The 25,385-nt window shown below is 45.1% G+C and overlaps 1 pseudogene; it reads right to left on the bottom strand.

The window, feature by feature from the left end:
• Positions 1-3,488: 3,488 nt before the first annotated feature.
• LOC117066123 lies at positions 3,489-23,297 on the bottom strand (annotated as a pseudogene).
• Positions 23,298-25,385: the final 2,088 nt, after the last annotated feature.

The following is a 25,385-nucleotide window of genomic DNA, read 5'->3' as shown; positions in this document are numbered from 1 at the left end:
GGCTACAATTTAGGTAATCTAGCCTGGGCTCAGTTGTACCAGACTGAACTCCAGACTTCTTGTTGGATTCACATCTGCTCATGGTCTTCATTCAGGCCCCTGCTGCAGGATCAATAGCCACGTGGGGTGAGCTTCCTCAGCCACACTTCGAGTAAGCAAGCCACACCAAACCACCACACCAAACCATCACACCAAACACCACACCAAACCCCCACACCAACCACCACACCAAACACCACACCAAACCATCACACCAAACACCACACCAAACCCCCACACCAAACCACCACACCAAGCCATTACACCAAACATCACACCAAACCACCACACCAAACATCACACAAACCACATTAAACCACCACACCAAACTATCACACCAAACACTGCACTAAACACCACACCAAACCACCACACCAAACTATCACAACAAACACCGCACTAAACACCACACCAAACCACCATACCAAGCCACCACACCAAACCACCACACCAAACATCACACAAACCACCACACCAAACCATCAAACCAAAACACAACACCAAACACCACACCAAACCATCACACCAAACCACCACACCAAACCACCACACCAAACTATCACAACAAACACCGCACTAAACACCACACCAAACCACCATACCAAGCCACCACACCAAACCATCACACCAAACCACCACACCAAACATCACACAAACCACCACACCAAACCATCAAACCAAAACACCACACCAAACACCACACCAAACCATCACACCAAACCACCACACCAAGCCACCACACCAAACCATCAACCAAAACACCACACCAAACCACACACCAAACACCACACCAACACCACACCAAACCACCACACCAAACCATCAAACCAAAACACCACACCAAACACCACACCAAACCATCACACCAAACCACCACACCAAGCCACCACACCAAACCATCAAACCAAAACACCACACCAAACACCACACCAAACCATCACACCAAACCACCACACCAAGCCACCACACCAAACCATCAAACCAAAACACCACACCAAACACCACACCAACCATCACACCAAACCACCACACCAAGCCACCACACCAAACCATCAAACCAAAACACCACACCAAACACCACATCAAACCATCACACCAAACCACCACACCAAGCCACCACACCACACCATCAAACCAAAACACCACACCAAACACCACACCAAACCATCACACCAAACCACCACACCAAGACACCACACCAAACCACCATACCGAACCACCACACCAAAAGCTTCTGCTCACGACAGGTCTGCTCATCTTCCAACAGGCAAGGTGAGTGTGCCTGATGGGGCAGGTGCTCTGCCTATGCCAAGGGTTCAGATGTATCACTGTATTCCAGGACGGAGTGCAGCCCCAGGAATGATACCCAAACCTACTGCAAACAGCCCCCTAGGGGCAGAGGCAAAAGAGGTGAACTCAGGCAGCTCATTCTCATTACTACTCTGCCATCCCAGCCACCATGTGACCTCTCAGGGCCTCAGGTTTCTCATCCACTCAGGGAGTAACACATGACCTACCTCACTGGGCTTTCTAAAGCTTAAATGGAGTGTGAAGATGATTCTTCGAAGGGACCCAGGACTGCATTTAGAAAGAAGTTATTTCCAGCCTTCGTTTGGAAGTCCTATAGGACTCCAACTCTTTCATGCACAGATGTCAGGATGACAAAAAGGCAGAACTGCCCCACAGACTTGAGAAGGACGGGCCTCTCTCTGCTCATTCAGACACAGGCTGATCCTTAAGTACATTTTGTGTGGATAAGAAATGTCAGTGTCTCTATCATAATTATGACAACTGTCCAGGGTTGACCAGGTTGACTGCCCCAGGGGGACATTCCATGTTGAATAGAAAAAGCAGGTGAGAGCCAGTCATGGTGGCTCATGCCTGTAAACCCAACATTTTGGGAGGCCAAGGTGGGCAGATCACTTGAGGTCAGGAGTTCAAGACCAGCCTGGACAACATAGTGAAACCCCGTCTCTACTAAAAATACAAAAATTAGCCAGGCATGGTGGCAGGTGCCTTTAATCCCAGCTACTCCAGGGGCTGAGGCAGGAGAATCACTTGAACTCAAGAGTCAGAGGTTGCAGTGAGCCGAGATCGTGCCGCTGCACTCCAGCCTGGGCAATAGAGCAAGAGTCAGTCTCAAAAAAAAAAAAAGAAAGAAAGAAAAGAAAAACCAGGTGAGAACCTGGTCAGAAAGACACACACACACACACACACACACACCCCACAGGTCAGCCTCAGTTTCCCTGAATGGCATTGCTGAGGAATGCAGGTGACTATGGTTGGAGGACACAGCTCGGTACTGCACAATAATCTGTTACTGTTCATCGCTGGTTCTTAGTTCCTCTGCACACACCTTCTGATTGGTACCTTTTGATATTTCATTTTCAGATCAAAGTAGCAGCAGGGGTCAAGCTTAGAAATGGTAGCAGGAACACAAAAAGCATAGGGTTCTTTATAAAATGCACACAGTAGAACATGTTTGCATATTTTCCCCAATAAAACACAGGAGTGTGTGCCCCGTGCAAATGCCTGAGCTCATCCCACTCAGTTCCACAGAGAAAAGCCAAGAGAACAGGTCCTGTAATATCACTGCCTGGGTTCAACTGATGCTGTGAGCACTCCACAAGGAAACCTATGAAGAGCACATAGCTCATGTCCTGGCGCCCAGGAAATCCTCAGTAAACTCCACCACTGTCATGAATACCAATCTGCTGCTTTGACAGGCAGCCCCTGAAACCATCCCCCACCCCAGACTTCTCTCCAGCTTTTGTACAGATTCTGGGAACCAGATATCCACATGTCCCTAAGGAACACATTTTAGTACTGAGCACACATCACTGCAATCTCATTTGAGGCATCGCTGTGTAAACATACGACCCTTTAATTCTATTTCAATTCAATTATGCAAATCTCATCACACATTCGGCATCAAACCATTTTTCTTTCCTCTCAAAATCTGTCCACCAATAGCCAACTGAACCTAGTATCAAACCCAGACTCAGAGTGAGCAGAGTCCCAACATCTTAAGCTTAAGCGCTAGAGAAGGCTATGGCTCCTCGGTCTGTGCACAGGGCCAGGCCAGCGGCAGGTGCTGGACACATGAGCCAATAACCCTGGAACCTCAGAGTGTTGGGGCAGGAGGCAGGACCAAGAATACCCCTCCAGGCCCATTCACACTGTGCTCCATGGGGCCTCCAGAGTCCAGGGGCCTGGGGACCTCTCTGTGCTGGGGAACAAGAGGGCTGAGTGGGAACAGGGCCCATCCTCCATCGTCCTTCAACACCACTTACCACTTGCCTGTTCTCTAGACTGGGGCTCCAGGGAAACTTTGGTTTGGAAGAAAGTATGCTTTTATAGATAGATATAAAGTGGTTCATTAGCCTTATTCTAGAATCCCTCTTCTAGAAGTGGAGAACTGAGGGCTGAGTTCCAGGGAAGGAAAGGAGTTAGGTAAAATCTCGGAGAGCCTGGGAGCCAGAGCTGAGAGCAGACTCCAGGGCAGGGCTGTTTGTGCGCAGAGCCCAGCGCTCACTGAAGAGGTGGGTCACTGGAGCTGCCTCCACAGGTGCCAGGCACACAGCTGCGAACAGGGCAGCACATGCCCATAGCTGTGTCTTCTCCCTACATGGGGACAGGAGTGGAAGGTGCTGTGGACAAGGCCCCTGCCACAGTCACAATGCTGCTCCACCGTGCTCTGTCGGTTCCCACGACAGAGAGGCCCTGTGGGCAGGAGAGCCGTGCCACCTACTATGGGGAGACAAGAGGCCTGCAAAGTCTTAATATGACCTGTCTTAGCTTATTAACTGGAGATGGATAATATCTGACAAATGACAGGAGATAAATTGTTAAGGAATATGCAAATATGTCTGCAGCAGGAATGGAAAATTACTGTACAGTAAAAAGCTTTTATGGCTGCAAGAAAATTCAGAGGTAATTTGTCTCTGCGTCTCCTCAAATTCCAATCTCGCTGTTAGCTGTGGCAGAATGCTACATCCGTTACCATTCCAATTAGATCATTTTAAAGGGGCTCCTGCATAGCCAGCACCTTTGAAGGGCTGGGAGGAGAGGACATTTACAAAGCCACAGTCGGCCCCTCCCAGGGCTCTATCTCTCTATGGACTGTCACTTAGATAAGAGTCCAGGTTAGATACTAGGACTGTCTCTGCCAAATGCATACCCATCTGGGCCATTAACAATCACTGCAGCAGGCCCAACTGACAGTTCTTTGCCAGACACTTCTGTAGAATGTCAGATAGGTTGTACCCTGGCTGAAGAGAGGGGCCAGCCAGGATGGAAAGGTCTTTGTACCTGAGGAAACGTCCAGAGAGGAAATGGAGCCATCTGTGAAAGAAGCACCTGCAAGAATGCCCAGGCTCAGCCTGCTGCAGAAACAGAAAATGAGACGAGGCTCTGCAGGGTCCCAGGCAGGAAGAGAAGGCCAGGAACTCGCTGAGGGCACAAAAGTAGGCCCCTGAACTGCAAAGCCTAGTGAACTTCCAGAGAGAAATGCCTCAGAGAGAGGAGGGGACTCCAGGGCCGAGCAAGGGATACTGCTCCTGCCACTCCAGGACATGCAGCTAGCACAGGTGGCAAAGCTTGATCTTCATTCCGCTCAGGCCCCTTGATTTTCCATTGAGAGGCAATATAGGAGAAAAGCCTCTGAAGGAAAATTACGTGTTCAAAACACACTTGTGGACACCTGCTACTCACCACACCAATGTGAGGCTGGGCTGTCCTAGGGGTGGAGGGGTGGAGGGACAGGGAACAGGACTGGGGATAGGAAGAGGCCATCATCTCCATATCATCAGAGACAAGATCTTGACTGGCAGCAGAGGGCCCTCTCTGGAGTTCTGCAAACAGCTCTGTCTATGTGATGGAGGAGGAAACTGGGAAATTCAGTTCCATAACTAATTTGTTTCAGGGCTTGTTTCCGCTTTAGGATTTGATTATTTTGGCTAATTGTTCTAAGAAATTGTTTTAACAAACAACTTCATGGAATTGACTGGTAATTGTGAGAACCTGTGGGCACAGCCCTAGTGAAGGATCTAGAGCAATAAGCAGAGATCTAAGAGACCAACTTTATGGTTCCCGTGTCTCCCTACAGGCCAAGGCTGGGGTCAGCGACTCAAGGGTTCAGGCCCCCAGGTAGAAGGCAGACCCACAGACATTCAGCTCAGATTGAACCGGGAAGTGGAATGCCAGTCCTAAATCCTAGATCCCCATCAAAGCAGCTCAAAGGTACCAGGCTGCCCTTGTTCTTACAAGGCAAAAAGTACCCAGATAACACCTGGATATGGCCAGGGGCATGTCTTGATCCAAATTCACAGTAGCTCAAAGATTCTCTTCCTCTATGAGGCTCCCCAGCGTAGGCATGATAAGGTGTCATCACCAGTGTGGGCTTCACTCCACCCCCAGGGGTGTACCCAATGCCTGTCATCACTACTTCAGGTGACTGCCTGAGGAAGAGGCCAGTTGTGCCAGTCCTAACCTCTGCTATGTTCAGGCATAATGTCAGCCAGATCACACATCACATCCTAATGGCACACCCACTACTGTCCTAAGATGTGACACCAGCAGAATCAAGGTTCATCTGTGATATGCAAACATGAAAACGCATTTGCCTGTTCCCTGGGAATTATAACTTCAGGTGACAAGACATTTCTTCCATGGGGCTGAATGGCATAGGCATTTGGATACTGGCTAAGTGCCTCATGCCTGTGGTGGGATGTGAAGGTTAGTGGAATATATGTTTTTGTTGTTGTTTTGAGATGGAGTCTCACTCTATCGCCCAGGCTGGAGTGCAGTGGCACAATCTCAGCTCACTGCAACCTCTGCCTCCCAGGTTCAATCGGTTCTTTGCCTCAGCCTCCCAAGTAGCTGTGATAACTGGTACCTGCCATCACGCCCAGCTAATTTTTATATTTTTAGTAGAGATGGGGTTTCACCATCTTGGCCAGCCTGGTCTTGAGCTCCTGACCTCATGATCCACCTGCCTCGGCCTCCCAAAGTGCTAGGATTACAGGCGTGAGCTACTGCGCCCAGCTGGAATATATGTTTTACAGATTAATTCTAGCCATAGTCAGGGAAATGGCACAGAGGCTGCCTGCAGGCTCCACACTCCTCCTTCTGGAATGGTGGGACCCTGGCTCTCCTCTGCTCTGGCCTCCACCAGGCCTCTGTGCAGGTTCCTGCTCACCTCCTGGCTCTGGGGCTGCCTCAGTTGGGCCATAAATCCTTCTCACAGGACCCCTGACAACCACCACAAGACCCAGGATCCCCTTGTGTGTTCCTGTGATCCTGCAGGGATCTTCCTAGGAAATTCATCAGGGACAACCCAGGAGACTAGGTGTATGGGACTTGGCAACAACAGAACCCCAGTGCCTGTGTCAGCAGCATCTTCAAATCTCTCCATCCCTGTGACGGGTCCTCTGAGTTCCCAGCCCGAGCCCTTTCCCCTCTACTCATCATCTCCCTCACATTATTCAGGATCCAAATCAAGTTGTTTCTCTTGCAGAAAGCCTCCTGCAACACATCCATACACAAACACACACACACACACATACATAGTCTCTCTCTCTCTCACACACACAGACACACACAAACACGCTGTGACTCTAGCACTTCTCAGCTATTTGAATCATGTGAATGGCAAGGAACTTTAGCACCTTGTTTGCATTTCCTTTCTCCTCTGTGTTTGGCCATCTCCCCAACTATACTAGAATGCGTGGGCTGAGTGCACCCCTGCCAATGCTCCCATAAAGTCTGGCAGCAGCGTAGGTGTCCAATAGCACCATAATAGGAAGGAGGTGAGCACAGAAATGGAATCAAGCCTATCTCTATCCCTTGGTCTGTATGGTCTTGGATGCATTATTTAATCTTTCCAAACCCTATCTGCCAATTACGGGCAATAATACCTACTTAATAGGGTCACTGGAACAACTAAACAAAATTCATATCAATTATTTAGCACACAGGGCCTAGTTTATAGTTAGTATTCAAAAAATGATATCTATCATTATGCTTTAATTACTTGTATATCACCATTATGATCAATACTGGAAAATAGATGGATGATACCTTTTACCAAGCATGGTTAGCAAAAGGATGTTCTGGTTCATTAAACATCTTAGTTAAAAGAAAATTACCAGATCTGCTTAACGAGAATTACCAGTTTTTTCAAGGAGTAGAATAAAATACACTACAACTTAATAATTGATGAGACTGAAGGTGTTTAAGACTCTCAGAAGGCTTTCAGTCATCATGGTGAATGCTGACCATCTTTTGTACTGGGAAATTTCATAAATGCCATGTGACAGAGCTTTCCGACTGCTAGAAGGACGTTTCATCCACCCTTTACTGTGCAAATTACAGACTTGCATATTCATAAACACTCACAAGCGTGTACTTCTGGCCAGCCCACTTCCACAAGGCTCTTCCACCTCCAACCAACACAACAGAAACAAGATGGTTTCATCCCATCCCTCCCTCCTGCTATGCCAGAGCCCTTGAATTTGGAAACCATGCAATACTGCTCAGGGACAGGATGACCTGGAGGAGGAGCGGTAAGGCAGTGCAGATGGGCCCCAGCCAGTAGCAGCTTCCATGATTCTCTGGCAGCTCATCATGTCTCCACTGGGCTCTCGGGAGGCCATGGCCCACACCCATGCAGATGGCGGAGGAAAGGCACTCTCTCACACTGCATCATCATGAGGTCATAAGCACATCATTCCTTTTATCGGGAGCTAAGCATCCACGAGAATCTAAGGCTTAGGTGAGTTTCCCTCTTCTACAAAGAGGAAGAGTCAGAGGACCAAACTAGTGCCTGGCTAAGGAGCACTGGGCAGCTCCCTGACTCACCTCTTCCCCGCTGCTGCTCTCCCAGTCCCTAACAATCCTCTGGCAGGGTTTGTTTATGTTATAGGTACGATTTCATGCCCCCGTTCCTCCAGGATCCTGCCCACCAGCAGCTGCCAAATTCCACGGTCTCTGAACGCTCCCCTCTCACCGATGTCTTATCTATCACATGGTCTAGGCGGCTGATGAGGCCCACAAAATCCTCTGGAGCCAGCCAGCGGCTGTTGACATTTCAAAAGGTCAATCAATCACTCCATTTCATGGAACATAATCATCTTCCGGGACCTAAATGCAACAAAAAAATCAAATAGCGCCAAACAATTGTGGAAAACGAATGATGCACACAAAGGAGGAAGGGTGTAGCTGGCTTGGAAAGCATCCCTGTAGCCTGGGTCAGAAACAGGAGCCTGGGGTCCAGAGCTCTGCACCTGAATCCCACTCCTTCCATTAGCCCTGAGAAAGTCCTTTCCTTTTCTCGGCCTCAAGGAGGAAGTGAATTGGCTTTGGGATGCTGTGCTCTGAGGACTAAACAAACCTTTCTTCAGAGGAGGAAGTACAGGAAGCTGGTAAAGTTCATAAGACCCCACAGGGTACTCTGTGGGGTGGGAGCCACCAGCCTTGAGCAGCTCTCCAGAGGTTGCAGCCATCCAGTTGGGTTGCAAAATGGGCCCCTCTCATGCCCGCCTGGAGCCCTTTCTGCACAGTGCTTCCCTTAATTCCAGGCTTCAGGTGTTGCTTGAGGCCCAGGCACTGGGGAGGCTTCCTTGCGTTTCAGGGCCCTCCCATCTGTACTCTCAGGAGACATGTTCAATTATCAGGTTAGAAATTCATCTATGGATTCCTCGAAAGCTGGGAATGTGTAATTCCAAAGCCTGGAACAGAGCCTAGTACACGATATTGTCAGTAACTAGCTGTGGGGTAGAAAGAAAAGAGGGAAGGAGAGAAAGGGGGCAGGAAGGGGGAAGAGAGGGAAAGGGAAGAGAAAGAGAAGAGGGAGGGAGAGGGCAAGGAAAGAAGGAAGGGAGGGAGGGAGGGAGGGAAGGAGGCAGGGGCGGGGAGGGGAGGGGAAGGAAGAAAAGAGGAAAGGACTCAGTTCATTAAAGACGTCCAGTTGCCTCCTCCTCTCTAGAATGCAGTGGCTTGCATGTATTTGGCTCTGGCTACACAGCTTCCAAGGTAGGTTTCCTGGCAATGCCCTTTTCATCTCCTCCAGGACCCCCTGTGGGCGGGTCTCTGCCCTATTTTGTCATGGTTGAGGCTGCTATACTAGGGCTACTCCCCAGGTGGTCTCTGCCCTTCACTATGTGACCTGATTACTCTCACTGTTGGGCCTGAGTCATGAACCAGACCCACTGGACCTGACTGCTCCTCCTCCCAGACCCTGGCTTGTCCTGCTTCATTGGAGCAGACACAACCTGCCTCACAGGCTGTGTATGGCCCCAGTGGCACATGGAAATCCACAGAGGAGGGGACAGTCACAACCCTTGCCATGTGTTCCCTAGGCACAGAGCCAAAGGAGCTGCAACTCTCTCTCCTGACATTACCTTCCTCTCTGGTTATTCTCTCCTTTTAAAAATTTGAGAACCAACCAGTCAATGTGGCCCAGATGTAGGCAGGCCCAGGGAGTCACCTATGATGTGGGGGCTATTGCCTTGGTCTAGGTCTTCCTGAGATGGGGTTGGGAGAGAAACATAGTGGGCCTTAATTTACAGGGAATAGGAGAGCCGGTGAAGTTGCTCTCCTCCACCAGAAAACCAATTCCATGAAAGCAAGGGCCTTGATGGCTGTATTCACCACTATACTCACTCCAGGCAGTCTCTGGCAATAGTAGGCACTCAATAAATATCACCTATTATGATTGATTATAATAACAATCTATAACAAACTTCCCCAGGGCATTAAAAAGAGATCTGAGTTATACATTATTTTATACACAAAACTGTAGACACATGGACTGGTGTCAAAGTGAAGCACAGCTGTCACATACAGGCAGGAAGGCCATCTCTCCAGATTACAGACCACCCGGGTCACACCCATTTTGATCACTTTAGAAGGAACTAAGAAGACGGGGAGGAAATGAAGGATTTTTATAGTGACTGGACCAAACATTCCCCAATCAAGAGCCCATCTATTCACTGCAACCAGCTCCAATCTTGAGACACCAGCTGGCAGTTTTGTCAGATAAACCACATTCTCTCCCGTATGTGCAAACTCCACATTTGACTTCTATAATACTTGAGAGATGAGCTCTACAAGGACTGGCTTCACTTACTCTGAAAACACTGGCTCCTTCAGTATATTTTCTTCTGTCTATTTTTCCTGCCTTGGCAGCAGAAAGAGCACTTTCAGAGATGTTTATTTTCCCTAATGAAAAACAGCCAGCAGTTGCTCTTGGCATGCTGAGCCATGGCTAGGGCCACTCTGGAGCATTTCAGAGCAGGCTGCAACTCCTATGTCCACCTTCCTGGAGCAGTGACTTCTCCTAATCATGCCATCTTTTCCTTCTTCTCCTCCCTCACTGCCAAGATGACCAGAAAAAATGATGGTTTCATCTCAAGCCACCTGAAGGGCCAGAGACTCCACTGTAAATATTAATAGTTTCCAGACATAGCATAAGGCTCATCCATAATGCTCATGCCCCCACTCAGTTCTAAAGGAGGTGTCTGTGAGGATAGATCTCACTTTTATGTAGGTGATTAATATTATTTCTATTGGCTTGGAGATGAAGGGGCGCTGATATATCTCTGTAAATTTGCAGAAGCCCAATATGCTCTCCCTGGGGCACGCTGGGCATGAAGACCAAAAAAACACTGAGTTTAGGAAACTACCCCTGCAGAGCCTGAGATGTGTCTTTCCATGCTCTGCAATCCAGAAAGATCTGCATCCAGGGGATCTCGGTCAGAACTGACGCTGGCATGGATGGACTCAGGGAGGAGTGCCATGAGGCAGGGGTCAGCCCACTGCACAGGAAGATGGTGCTTCTCTCTGCCCTGGACATGAGCTATCAGCTATCAGCCATCAGCCCCCCACAATGCCTATTCCTTGGATAAAGGAAAAATGGACTCTCCAATATGCTCACCATGACAATGGTTGGTTGCACCTGACCAAACCATCCCTTCCTGGGGATTTACAATCTGAATACAAGTTGGGCCCTCCACCAGGCTCAGCCCAAGAGCACCTATCTTCATGAAGTCTTCTCTTGGCTCAAGTGAAGCGAACATCCCATTTGCCAGGGGCAGCCTGGGTTTACACTTACTGTCCATTCTATTTATCAATAGTGCCCCCTGTCACTCAGGCATCCCAGTTTGAAGAACTGGGATGAGTGTCCTTTTACTTTCTTACCCCAAATCCTCAGATGCATGCACCCATCAGACTCACACTGCTTCATGGGGCACAAACCCACCTTCCTGGGATTTGGCAGTTACCCAGTGAATGGAGGCCACATCTCCTTTCTTTTCTCCTGGGTACTCCACAGCCCTTGGCCCCAGCCTGGCCATGCAGAGGTACCACTAGAGCTGGTTAAAAAGCATGACCCTAATCCCAGCACTTTGGGAGACCGAGACGGGCAGATCACGAGGTCAGGAGATCGAGACCATCCTGGCTAACACTGTGAAACCCCGTCTCCACTAAAAATAAAATACAAAAAACTAGCCGGGCGAGGTGGCGGCACCTGTAGTCCCAGCTACTCGGGAGGCTGAGGCAGGAGAATGGCGGGAACCCAGGAGGCGGAGCTTGCAGTGAGCTGAGATCCGGCCACTGCACTCCAGTCCGGGCGACAGAGCGAGACTCCGTCTCAAAAAAAAAAAAAAAAAAAAAAAAAGCATGACCCTGGCCTAGGTACTTGGCCGTGCAACCTGGTTGTTGTATAACACCGGTCAAATCATAAGTAAATTGGCAAAGAACCAACATTTGAGGACAGTTTCAGCATCTGTGGGTTGGGAGACGGTGGAATGGCTCAGAACATCCTCATCATGTGAGAAAAGAGTAACCAAATAAATGTTCACACAGTACCACCACCGTGCCGCCTTTGTCCCAAGACTTAAAATAAATACTATCAGGAACAGTAAAATTTGCAGGATGAACGAATGAACAAACACACGTACAAGGGAGCAACTGAACAGGGGAATCCTTTGTCTCTAGTTGCACTCTGTGCTCACAGAACCTCTCTCTTCTGAGCCTCACAGCCTCCCAGATTCTGGTTGGATGTGCACCTGGTCGTGTTCTCAGTCAGAGAATTTAAGTACCAAAGAGCAGTAAACCCCTGCTGGGTCCCAGTGCTGGGAAAATGGAGGCCCAGGTTCCCAGGGAGCTCCGTCTCTGGAGGAAGGAAGACAGCATTTGGGATGGGATGCAGCTTGAAGACCAACCAGTTTCTCTGGTTGGACACTTCATTCCATGGACTTTGGGCACACTGGGCAGTTTCTAATGCACTGTGTGAAGCAGAGGCTAGATGGAAACCCAGCCCTCACGACTCAGGAGGCTGCAGTGCAGCAGGAAAGGCACTGACTGGAAATCCAGAGGGGAGGGAAGGAGAGCCAGGAGCTCTCACCCGGTGGCTGCTGAAAAGGCCAGTGATGGAGGGTGCGAGGGGCCCCACCAGCCCAACAGACTTGCTAGCTAGCACCCGGCCTCTTCCCATGGGAAAAGGCCACTATTCCTCCCATATGTAGGAGCATGCAGTGCTCAGAACTCCAGAAAGAAAGGACTGTTCCTTTATACTCTGCCAACCTACTGGTGACAGACACAGAGTTGAGCACCATGGCTACAGAGAAGAAACAACTGTCATTGAGAACTTCCTTATCTGATCTACTTTTCTAGGTCATGGACTCTTTGGGAAAACTCACAAAAACCATGATGGCTGCCCCCTCCAAAATATTTTTGTGTGATACAAACCCCTTCCTGCATACCATTTCATGGACCGACCTTCCAAGACCCAACCATGGGTGCTGGGTAAAGAACCCTTGGGCTGAGAGGAAAAATGGTGGAAGGACAGGAGTGCTGCCATGCTCTGGGCTCAGGGCTTTAACTCTTCTCACAACAGCACACAGAGATGTTGGATTCACTTCACGGATGGGAAAACTAATGACAGCTCAGAGAGGTGACGTAACTTACCCAAAGTCACACAGCTATAAAATACCCTGCCCAGGGCTTTGCACTATTCTCACCACCCCCAGGCCACCCAAGAACAAGTGCAATACAAGGGGTTGTGTGATAACCAGAAGGATGAGCTATCCTATTCGGAGCAGGCAATTAAAATCCACTGAGGCCAACTCAGAGCTGTAACTCCCCATCACCATGCAATTTATGCAGACATTTCCCATTAGCTCTAATGGATGTAGGGAGCATAAATTCCAGGGCACAACTCCAGACAGGCTCTTGTGATCTGAATGCCACTAAAATCAATGGCATCATCCGGTATTAATGTGGCAATTGTGGCGCTTCATAAATAGGCCTGTGGGGTTGGAAGGAGAAGAGCATGGGCCCTGTTGCTGCAGCCTGTTTCTGTGGTGCCCCATCTGGTGGGAATGGTGCCCCTAGATAGGCAGTCTGGCAGAGTGGGCCGAGAGCTGATTTCAGAGCTGGATTGACTGGGTTCAAATCCTGGCCCCAACTCTTTCCAGCCATGTGATTTGGCAAGCTATTGAAGTGCTCTGAAACTCAGTCTCAACATCTGTAAAGTGGGGATTAATGAGTTAACACGGGTAACCCCTGAGAACAGTGCCTGGCTCCAAGGTAAAATTTCACTTGAGAAACACAAAAGGCCTGCAAAGGCCATTCCCAAGGAAACCTCCCCACTGGGTTACAAACCCAAGCTGAGGCTACAGCTATCAGGTTGCTCATGGATTTGTCCTGGAGACCTTCTAAGCAGATGTCAGCACTGAAGTTCAGTTGGCATAAGGGCCAGGATTCCCAAGGGGGCCACTTTGAAGGTCAATGCCCATGAGGCTACATGTATGGCATCTAGAGGGTCAGGTGGGAGAGTGAATGGCCGCCTAGCTCAGTTCCTGCAGGAGGTCCAGGCCATATGTGATTCTTGTAGCCATCCCACTTCTTTCTCTCCCCCACCACGGGACAGACGAGCATGTAAGAAACTGGTGCCAAGACCCACTAGAAGGCCAGAATTCCATCCTACTCTTGACATCAGAACCAAACCAACATTTCAATCAATATTTTGAAAAAGAAATATACAAAGTGATCCTGTTAGCCCAGGATAACAGGTACCAGAAACAGAGCTACAGCAAATCCACACAAAACAGGTACAAAACCCATAGTGAAGGGTGGAGAAAAGTTTTATTGAGACCTTATCTTAAAAATTAAGATAAATTTATAATGATATGTTTACTTTTATATTTTAAAATCTATGTGATAATTGCAACTCTGCTAATTATTAGAATGAATAAATTATGAGTTGGCATAATCATCTAACATTTGCTTTAGACAAACCCATAAAAAAGCAAAGCAAATTGCATGATCTGATAGGAAGGAAATAGCTCAGGACCTGCCTTGCCTGGCTTCAGCTGCCCTAAAGCTGCCAGGCTACCCCTTGCTGCAAGATCCAGATCTGACTGATGCTACCTTTGCACTGTAGAAAGCAAGCACCCAGTGGTGATGCAGAGAACTTGAGATTGAAAGAGAAACAATAAAAGTTCCCAGGATTCCCAAAAGGCAGGATAGATGCACTGAATCAAGAAGTCATGAGCTCAAGCTAGCTACCAAACAGCTTTTGGAGGATCCTTTCATCTTCCCAGGATACTCTGTTTGGGCCAGTCCAACCCCCAACTAGGGAGCTTCATCTGGCTATACAAACCAAGCCACTGGGTCCTGGGTGGGAGAGGATGGGAAGTGTCAAGTCCTTGATCTCTCTGTCTGAGCAAGATCTGAGAACTTTGGAGAAGAGAAATGACCAGACTAGAAGAGATGGGATAGCTTGTTTTCTTCCAATATTGAAACTCAGGAAGTAGCAAGAGTGAAGTCATTTCAATCCATCATATGCTGTAGTGGTGGGCAATGCACATCCACACATCGGCTCTCCCATCAATCAGGCCACAAAGGGCGCATGGAGGCTGAGCACCTCTTACAGCTAGAACCCTGGAGACACAGAGCTGAGGCCAGGGTTTTTCTCATGCAACAGGGCACGCTCCAGGAGGGACTTGCTTTTCACAGACCCTTGTCCACTGACCCACAGAAGATATGAGAAACTGGACACAGCAGGGGCCTGTCTGGGCTCTGGGTTTGAGTTACACAATAATGATCTGGGCAGAGGCTACTCCACAAAGACATGCCTCCAGCTCAGCCCAGCCAAGACATACATGGAGAGAGAAAAAAATAAAATACCAGATGTGACTGTTGTCCAACATGGTGCCCCCTCTCTGGCAACATAAAATAACCTCCGCTTATCAAGCCCTTTCTACAAACCAGGCCCTGGGCTCCATTCAATCTTCTCAACAACTCTATGACTCACTTACTCATTTGACAAATGCGAAAGCTAAAATGCATGCCTGGACAGTGGTGTAGCCCCAGATTCTAACTTATGCAAAGCCCACGCTCTTAACCCTGAAGCCTGGCGATCTCACCAGGAAGCTGAGAGCTCTGCAGATCAGATGCCTGAACAGTGTCTAGTACAGAGGAGGTGCTCAAAAATACTCAACGCCTCTTGGCTGTGTCTATACTTTACAACAACCTGGAGAATTGAAAAATCTTGGCAGATAATTTAAGCTTCGTAAAACTTCTGCCAAGCTGCGATGTGAGTAAATCTTGACTGTGGACTCTTGAAGGTAGGAACTGAGTCAGATCCTTTACTCTCCCAGAACACCATATGCCTCCTCTGCTTTGCATGGAAGTGTGGTCCTGTGATTCATTAAGTCATGCCTGTCTCCTCCACTGGGATATGTGTTACCCCAGCGTCATTTCATGATTGGTACATAGTGGGCAACAATGGATATTCCTTGAATGAAGAGGCTAATAACCGGCAAGGAGGCTGGCGTGGCTGGAGCTTGGCCAGGAAGACAGTGAGCTCCAGAACTGAGACTTATGCACCAGCTGGGTCTCCCAGACATCCCTTTTGCCCTTGAGTTTTCTCATCTCTTCAGGATCTCTCCATGGGATCAGGGCAGCCTTGGTTTCCTGGTTCAGCCACCTTCAGCATAGACATTACTCAGTCAAATCTTCAAAATATTCCTCAGTCATTTAAACATGAAAATTTTGTCCTGAACTGAAGAAAATGCTCTGAAAAATTGTGTTGTCTTTCAAATGAGCAGATTCCCTAAATTATGAGAGAAAACAAATTAGGATAGAAGATCTTCAAATAATTGCATAAACTCCAATTTCCTCTGTTTTAACATAAACATCAAAATAATAAACTCACGCATATACAGGGAGAAAAAAAATCCAGCCTGAAGATGTTGCAGTCTTTAGAAGCTGAAACCTAAATGACTAAATTGGCAGTCTATTAACAGGAAAATTATGCTAAGTAGCTTCATGTTGATGTCAAGAATTTTATGCAGCGAGTTATGGCGTGGTACCCTGAGTGCTTCATTTGCATTTTCTCATTTAGAGAGAACAATGGCTCCAAATGAGTGCATCATGTTCACATTACAAACCCAAGAACATTTGCACAGACAGAAAGGCATATCTTGATACCATAGTGATTAAGCCTTTTGTTCATTATGCTTCAGCATAGACTTAGGGGAAAGAGGGCAGATTAACTTCACTTAGGCTGGTAATGAAGGGACCTGGGCCAGAGCTCTTAAACTTCTCAAAGTACAAGCAGCCACAGCCCACAGGACTCTTTATTTTTCAGGACGCCCCTGTTTGATTTTGCTCAATGAGAACTGGGATCTGTGTAATAGGTAAGTAAATACACACCCTACTTCACATCGTGGAATGCCTTGTGAAATCCCAAACATTGTGAAGACTAGGAAGGAGACTCTCACACAGCCCACACCTGCTAAACTTGGGCTGCTTTGCTTTCCCCACTCAGTTCCATAGAGTGGGTACTTCCCAGCCCCTGGCTTGTTCAACCGATGCATATTGAAAACACACATTTATTGAGTATCCTCATTGTGCTTAGTCCTCGGCTGAGTGAAGGAGCAAAAGAAAGCACCATACCAACTCTTTAAGAGTTCAAGAAAGAATTCTTAGATGTGTAGCACTGCTAGAAACCATGTGGTCATCGATAAGCAAGTGCTGGTTCAAGTGCTGTTAAAGTGTCCAAATGTATGTGCAGTTAATCAGGCCATGTACCATGGATGAATCGTTAGAAGAAGTAACACTTGACTGAGTGTCTAAGAATGGATCCAATTTTTAGCTCATCCAGCAAGAAAATGGAAGGCATTCCAGATGGAAGAAACTGCACAAGCAAAAGCATAAAAGCAAAAGTGAGCACAGAATCTGATGTAGACCATCAGGAAGAGTCGTGTTCATTCATGCAGGCTCATTTCTCAAAACCACAGGCTATCAGCAGAGATGTGCCTCATCAGTTTATATACATTTATATAAGAATATATATATACTCTTATATAAACTTAACCTATTCAAGACTTAACATGGCAGAAATAATGCTATGTGTTTGCCAAATCTCATTTCATACCCCTCCTTAACTGGGAACATGTTAAACTGTGTTTTAAGCTTCCCTACAGTCAGGCAGGACCATGGAACTACTTCTGTGTAAAAGATACTAACTTTTGTCATTTAATCACACAGAGATTTGGAGGGTGTTTGTCACTGTGGTATAACTTATTTTATCTTGACTAATGCATTGGAAAAACCATATTCATTACTTGAATCCTGACTTCATAAATTTATACAATCATTCCAAAAATATTAAAGAGCCCACTGTGTGCCAGGTACATTAAGCATCGGGAACACAGGAGTGAGCAAAACAATAGTCTCTTATAGTTAAATGGAAATCATTCCCAAATATTAGCTTTTATGAATCACAGAAACAAATTTCATTTTTAAAAGAGGGAAACTTTACACAGAACATTTCTTAAATTACTGAATTGGAATAATAGCCTCCAACCCAGTATTTCATTCAATCTAAGTATCTATCCTTTGGCCAAAGGCCAGTTGGACTTTTGGCAAATCCCTTATCTGGTTCCTAAAAATCAGGAGTCTGTCCTAAACCAGAATGACCCATCAGGCAGCACCTCTGTGGCCTGTAAATGGTTTCTTCTGACTCCCATCACAGAGCAAAAATCTGGGGGTTCATCATCACACACAACTATTCAAACTAGTTAAAGGTTGGAAACAATCCAAATATGAATTGACTATTTCCGACCTTTAACTAGTTTGAACAGTTAAAGTTCCAGCAGTTGAGTGGATAAGTAGACTGGTATATCCATATGATGGAATACTATGTAGCAGTAAAAGGAGCCCTTATACTCCTCATAGGGTCCTAATTTTAGAACTTCAAAAGAGGCCTGTGAGAAAAACATTTATTTTCTCCAGGACAATACTAGTATTTCATTAGGATGGCAGAAATATGCTGATTGTTTTAAATTTGATTGGTACTATTTTGTTTTTTAGAAGTTCTTTATTTGGGGATAATTTACATAGAGTAAAATGCATATATTTTAAGCACAATGTTGATGGATTTTGATAAATTTCCACTCTCGAGTAACCAGCAACTGCAATCAAAATATAGAAAGTCTCCATCACAGCCAAACGTCCCCTAGTGCCCCATTCCAATCCCACCAACCCCGGGGCAAACAATAATCTGCTTTCTGTGGCCACAGATTTGTCTTTCCCAGAGGTTCAGATAAATAAAACATTACAGTACCTATTCTTTTATGTCTATCTTCTTGCATTCAGTATAATGTTCTTAAGTGTCGTCTACATCATTACATCCATCAGTAGTTCATTCCTTTTTATCGCTGAGTAGTACTCTATCATGTGGATACACCATACTGTCTATTCATTTATCTGTGCATGGACATTTGGATTGATGCCAGTTTTTAACTATTATGAATAAAGCTGCTATGAACTTTCATGCATACCTTTTAGGGTAAACATATGTTCATTTCACTTGGGTAAATACCTAGAAGTGAAATTGATGTGTATTTTTAACTTTATAAGAAACTGCCCAACTGTTTTACAAAGTGGTCACATCATTGTACATTCTCACTAACAAGGTATGAGAATTCCAGTTGCTCCATATCCTCTCCAATATTTAGTTTCTTTGTTTGTTTGTTTTTTGGTTTTTTTGAGATGGAGTCTCTCTGTCACCCAGGCTGGAGTGCAGTGGCACAATCTTGGCTCACTACAACCTCCGCCTCCCAGGTTCAAGTGATTCTCTTGCCTCAGCTTCCCGAGTGGTGTGTGCCGCCATGCCCGGCCAATTTTTGGCGTTTTTAGTAGAGACAAGGTTTCACTATGTTGGCCAGGGTGGTCTCAAACTCCTGACCTTGTGATCCGCCCGCCTCGGCCTCCCAAAATGCTGGGATTACAGGCATAAGACACTGCGCTTAGCTAGTATTCTTTTCATTGTAGCTACTCTAAAGAATATGCAGTGGTCTCTCCTTGCGGCTTTATTTTTATTCATGCATAGATCTTCACACACCACATACATATAATTTATTGTATAATGTCTGAATGTTCCGGTGAAACCCCGTCTCTACTAAAAAAAAAAATTACAAAAAAAAAACTAGCCGGGCGACGTGGCGGCGCCTGTAGTCCCAGCTACCCGGGAGGCTGAGGCAGGAGAATGGCGTGAACCCGGGAGGCGGAGCTTGCAGTGAGCTGAGATCCGGCCACAGCGCTCCAGCCTGGGTGACAGAGCGAGACTCTGTCTCAAAAAAAATAAAAATAAAATAAAATAAAATAAAAATAAAAATAAAAAAATGTCTGAATGTTCCAAACTTTAGAGTTTAAATACATATACTCATGCAAGTTTATTTTCTAACGTCTTATTTTGATGTAGAAAATTTATTCTTGATTGACAAATAAAGAGAAAGCATTTAATTATCTGACAGGGAGAAAAGGGAAAAAGAAAATAGAGAAAAGGAAATATGATGATGTCATAACATCATTTTCATTAATTGTCTTCAACCACATTTTGATTTTACAGATTTGGCCTTTGAGTGATTGTGGATTTCTATGTGACAGCCCTAATGGTCACAGATACTCACATAATTAGCAAGCATTTACTCTTTTGACTTGATTATTATCTCCTATTCAAGTAAATGTATTACTGCCATTGAAACCATGTTCTTACCAATAAGCTATTTGCTGTTCAGTTTTAGTTCTTTTTAATTGCTAAATGTAAAGAATAAGCAAGATACATTTCACAAGCTATATTAGTTCAAAATATATAAATAAAATGTAATCCAAAATAAATCATTTAACTTTATGATAGACATAAAAATATTTTGGAGGGAAAATCTGGATGACTGCTTCACTTTTGAATTTTTGGTTTTATAGATATAGTGAAAGTAATCTTCTGTTTTTGAGTATCTCTTATGTTCTGGCTACATTTACAAGTCAGAGTAGTAACTATTCTTACTTACAAATCCAATCTGATGGACATAGGCATGGGCAAGGACTTCATGTCTAAAACACCAAAAGCAACGGCAGCAAAAGCCAAAATTGACAAATGGGATCTCATTAAACTAAAGAGCTTCTGCACAGCAAAAGGAACTACGCCATCAGAGTGAACAGGCAACCTACAGAATGGGAGAACATTTTTGCAATCTACTCATCTGACAAAGGGCTAATATCCAGAATCTACAAAGAACTCAAACAAATTTACAAGAAAAAAACAAACAACCCCATCAAAAGTGGGCAAAGGATATGAACAGACATTTCTCAAAAGAAGACATTCATACAGCCAACAGACACATGAAAAAATGCTCATCATCACTCGCCATCAGAGAAATGCAAATCAAAACCACAATGAGATACCATCTCACACCAGTTAGAATGGCAATCATTAAAAGTCAGGAAACAACAGGTGCTGGAGAGGATGTGGAGAAATAGGAACACTTTTACACTGTTGGTGGGATTGTAAACTAGTTCAACCATTATGGAAAACAGTATGGCGATTCCTCAAGGATCTAGAACTAGATGTACCATATGACCCAGCCATCCCACTACTGGGTATATACCCAAAGGATGATAAATCATGCTGCTATAAAGACACATGCACACGCATGTTTATTGCGGCACTATTCACAATAGCAAAGACTTGGAATCAACCCAAATGTCCATCTGTGACAGACTGGATTAAGAAAATGTGGCACATATACACCATGGAATATCATGCAGCCATAAAAAAGGATGAGTTTGCGTCCTTTGTAGGGACATGGATGCAGCTGGAAACAATCATTCTTAGCAAACTATCACAAGAACAGAAAACCAAACACCGCATGTTCTCACTCATAGGTGGGAACTGAACAATGAGATCACTTGGACTCGGGAAGGGGAACATCACACACTGGGGCCTATCATGGGGAGGGGGAGGGGGGAGGGATTGCATTGGGAGTTATACCTGATATAAATGACGAATTGATGGTGCTGACGAGTTGATGGGTGCAGCACACCAACATGGCACAAATATACATATGTAACAAATCTGCACGTTATGCACATGTACCCTAGAACTTAATGTATAATAATAAAAAAAAAAAATCCAATCTGACAATGCTAAGAGTTGGACCTCAGAAAAAGCTGCTAAATTACATGCTTAGTACACATATTTGAAGTAAAACATTTCAGTGATTCCACAAAGGATCCCTTAAAGGTTTTTAAATAAGTTCTTACTTGAACTGTACACAGAATATTAAATACATAGAAAAATAAAGCTTTAAGGGGTCTACAGTCTGCTATGGCCAATAATAATATACCTTATAAAAGTCCATTTGAGGCCAGGCACAGTGGCTCATGCCTGTAATCCCAGCACTTTGGGAGGCCGAGGCGAGTGGATCACCTGAGGTCGAGAGTTCGAAACCAGAGTGACCAACATGGAGAAACCCCATCTCTACTAAAAATATTTTAAAAATTAGCCAGGTATGGTAGCACATGCCTGTAATCCCAGCTACTCAGGAGGCTGAGGCAGGAGAATTGCTTGAACCCGGGAGACAGAGGTTGTGGTGAGCCAAGATCATGCCATTACCCTCCGACCTGGGCAACAGGAGTGAAAAAAACAAAAGTCTAAAAAAAAAATTTCCATTTGAATATATTAGTGATGAAATAGTTCCTTATTTATAAATATAGGCATTAATACTATATCTTAATACTCTGAAAAAGAAAAGTAGTATGCCAATTTTCAATTATATTTATAAAGCTCCCATGTCCTATATTACATTTAAAGTTGAAGATGGCAGTATTTATGAGCTTTGGAAATACAGGATAAGATTGGAGTCAAGTCTTCTGACTCTAAAGCTATTTTTCTTTCTAGAGTTGCCACTTCACTTTCTTTATTAACTTTGAAGTAACCTCATGGATATCCATATCCACGCTTCATTATGGGCGAACTGGCTTCACATGTATCCACAAAGATTCTAATTTAAGTTTAATGACCACAGAATTTGAGATAGGTGTATAACAGGCCCATAACTTTAGCAGCAAGAAATATCATCTGTTAGATCAGAAACTTAGTAACCATAAAGGAATGCAATGATACTGTTACCCATTAAAAAAGGAGATGCTTATATTAGAAAAAGAAAATTCTCATTTTGTATCAAGGAAAAAATGAAATAATAAAGTCCTTTGGAATGCACTAAATATAATTTGTAATTCAAGTTCTTTTTGTGGCAACCTGTAAATACAAACTATCAATACATGTAAGCAAATAAATTAGTTTTCTATTAATCTGAGGTGGACTTTGCTTAACAATCATATTTTCATTGAAAATGATAGGGCTAACAAAAATAGAATCTATTCCCTTGAATGGACACAGGTCAAATGGCCTCTCCTCACCATGTCCAAGTATACAGGACAAGGATTCCAAGCAGTGAAGAATTTTACCAATAATGAAGAAGTTCTATAATTAGCGAACATATATCACAAGAAAATAGATTAACTTCTTCTGCTTCATCCTTGGAAACACTGTGTTTTCTACCACATTGGCAACTTGGGGAAAAAGAGTCGTCATCATTTTTCCAAGACACCTTTTCCAGATATACTTGAGCATCTACTGGCTCCATATATCTTAGATCATCTTCATGTCACTGAGGGTCATACTCTTTTTGTTCTCTTCATTCCCTAGAATTTTCCATGCCTGATCAATTTCAATGAATTTCTGTATACAGTCCTCCACTATTCCTGCTGGCATATCTGTACTTTGTTAATATGAATGATACATTAATATAAGTTTTTTATACTTTTGTTTTAGGTTTGACACATTTTGGTCTGTCCCCCAAAATGCTATATCAATTATTTTTTGGCATCAGCTCAAATGCCATTATCCACTGAATAAGAACTGGGCCTTCTCAGATGAGCAAACTTCATATAGCAGTCACCAGTGCCCACTCTTTGCCTGCCACTGGCCGGAACTCAAAACCAGCTTCTCCTCCTTGTGGTTTTAATTTGCATTTTCCCAGTGATTAATCCTGTTGAACATCTTTTTATGTGCTTATTAGCCACTCACGTATTTATTGTGTGTGAAACAATTGCTCAAATATCTTTTGCCCGCCTTTTTTACCCTCTACCCACAACAACTTGTTTTTGATGTCACAATTTCCATATTTTTATATTGTATATTTTTTAACAACTCATTGTAGCTTTATTTTTGATGACTTTTTGACTTTTAACTTTCATAATAGAAATTTATATGATTTATACACCAGTGGTATTACAGTTTTCTGGATCTGGCTACATATTTACCTCTACCAGTGAGTTTTATACTTTCATATATATTCATGATGGTAATTATTGTCCTTTTATTCCACTTTAAGAACTCCCTTAAGCATTTCTTGTAGGGCAGTACTAGTGGTGATGAATTCTTTCAGCTTTTCCTTATTTGGGAAAGACTTTACTTCTACTTCATTTCTGAAGGACAGCTTTGTTGGGTATAGCGTTCTTAACTGACAGTCTTTTTTTCTTTTATTTTTTTTTCTTTTCTTTTTTTTTTTTTTGAGACGGAGTCTCGCTCTACCACCCAGGCTGGAGTGCAGTGGCCGGATCTCAGCTCACTGCAAGCTCCGCCTCCCGGGTTTACGCCATTCTCCTGCCTCAGCCTCCCGAGTAGCTGGGACTACAGGCGCCCGCCACCTTGCCCGGCTAGTTTTTTGTATTTTTTAGTAGAGATGGGGTTTCACGGTGTTAGCCAGGATGGTCTCGATCTCCTGACCTCGTGATCCACCCGTCTCGGCCTCCCAAAGTGCTGGGATTACAGGCTTGAGCCACTGCGCCCAGCCTCTTTTTTTCTTTTAGCACTTTGAATATATCATTCCATTCTATACTGGCCTGTAAGGTTTCTGCTGAGAAATATACTGATACTGTAATGCAGGTTCCCTTATATGTAACTTGGTGCTTTCCTCTTGCTGCTTTTAAAATTCTCCCTTTGTCCTAAACTTTTGACGATTTGATTTTGTGTCTTGGAGAGGACGTCTTTGGGTTGTATCTATCTGGGAACCTTTGAGCATCATGAATTTGGATGTCCATATCTCTCTGAAAACCTAAGACATTTTCAGCAATTATTTTATTAAATAAGTTTTGTGTCCCTTTCTCTGTCTCTTCTCCTTCTGTAACTCCCATAATGCAAATACTTGTTTGCTTAATGGTAGCTCATAAGTCCCATAGACTGTCTTCACTGTTTTTCATTCTTTTTTCTTCTCTGACTCAGTGATTTCAAAAGACCTATGTTCAGGTTCACAGATTATTTCTTCTGCTTGATCTAATCTGCTGTTGAAGTTCTCTATTGCAGGAGTCCCCAAACCCTGGGCCACAGACCGGTACCAGTCCATGGCCTATTAGGAACCTGGCCACATAGTAGGAGGTGAGTGAGTAGTACTTCCTGAGCTCCACCTCCTGTCAGATCAGCAGGGGCATTAGATTCTCATAAGAGTGTGAACCCTGGGAGGCGGAGCAAGATGGCCGAATAGGAACAGCTCCAGTGTCCAACTCCCAGCACGAGTGACACAGAAGACTGGTGATTTCTGCATTTTCAACTGAGGTACTGGGGTCATCTCACTGGGGAGTGCTGGACAATTGGTGCTGGTCAGCTGCTGCAGCCCAACCAGCGAGAGCTGAAGCAGGGCGAGGCATTGCCTCACCTGGGAAGCGCAAGGGGGAAGGGAATCCCTTTTCCTAGCCAGGGGAACTGAGACACACAACACCTGGAAAATCAGGTAATTCCCACTCCAATACTGCGCTTTAAGCAAACGGGCACACCAGGAAACTATACCCACACCTGGCGGGGAGGGTCTCACAGCCACGGAGCCTCCCTCATTGCTAGCACAGCAGTCTGCAATCTAACCGCAAGTGAGCAGCGAGGCTGGGGGAGGGGCGCCCGCCATTGCCGAGGCTTAAGTAGGTAAACAAAGGCGCTG

This window comes from Trachypithecus francoisi, unplaced genomic scaffold (assembly GCF_009764315.1).
Source record: "Trachypithecus francoisi isolate TF-2019V2 unplaced genomic scaffold, Tfra_2.0 Lachesis_group2, whole genome shotgun sequence".
Lineage (NCBI taxonomy): Eukaryota > Metazoa > Chordata > Mammalia > Primates > Cercopithecidae > Trachypithecus > Trachypithecus francoisi.
Note: the sequence above shows the minus strand (reverse complement) of the source record. Positions and strands in the feature narration are given on the sequence as shown.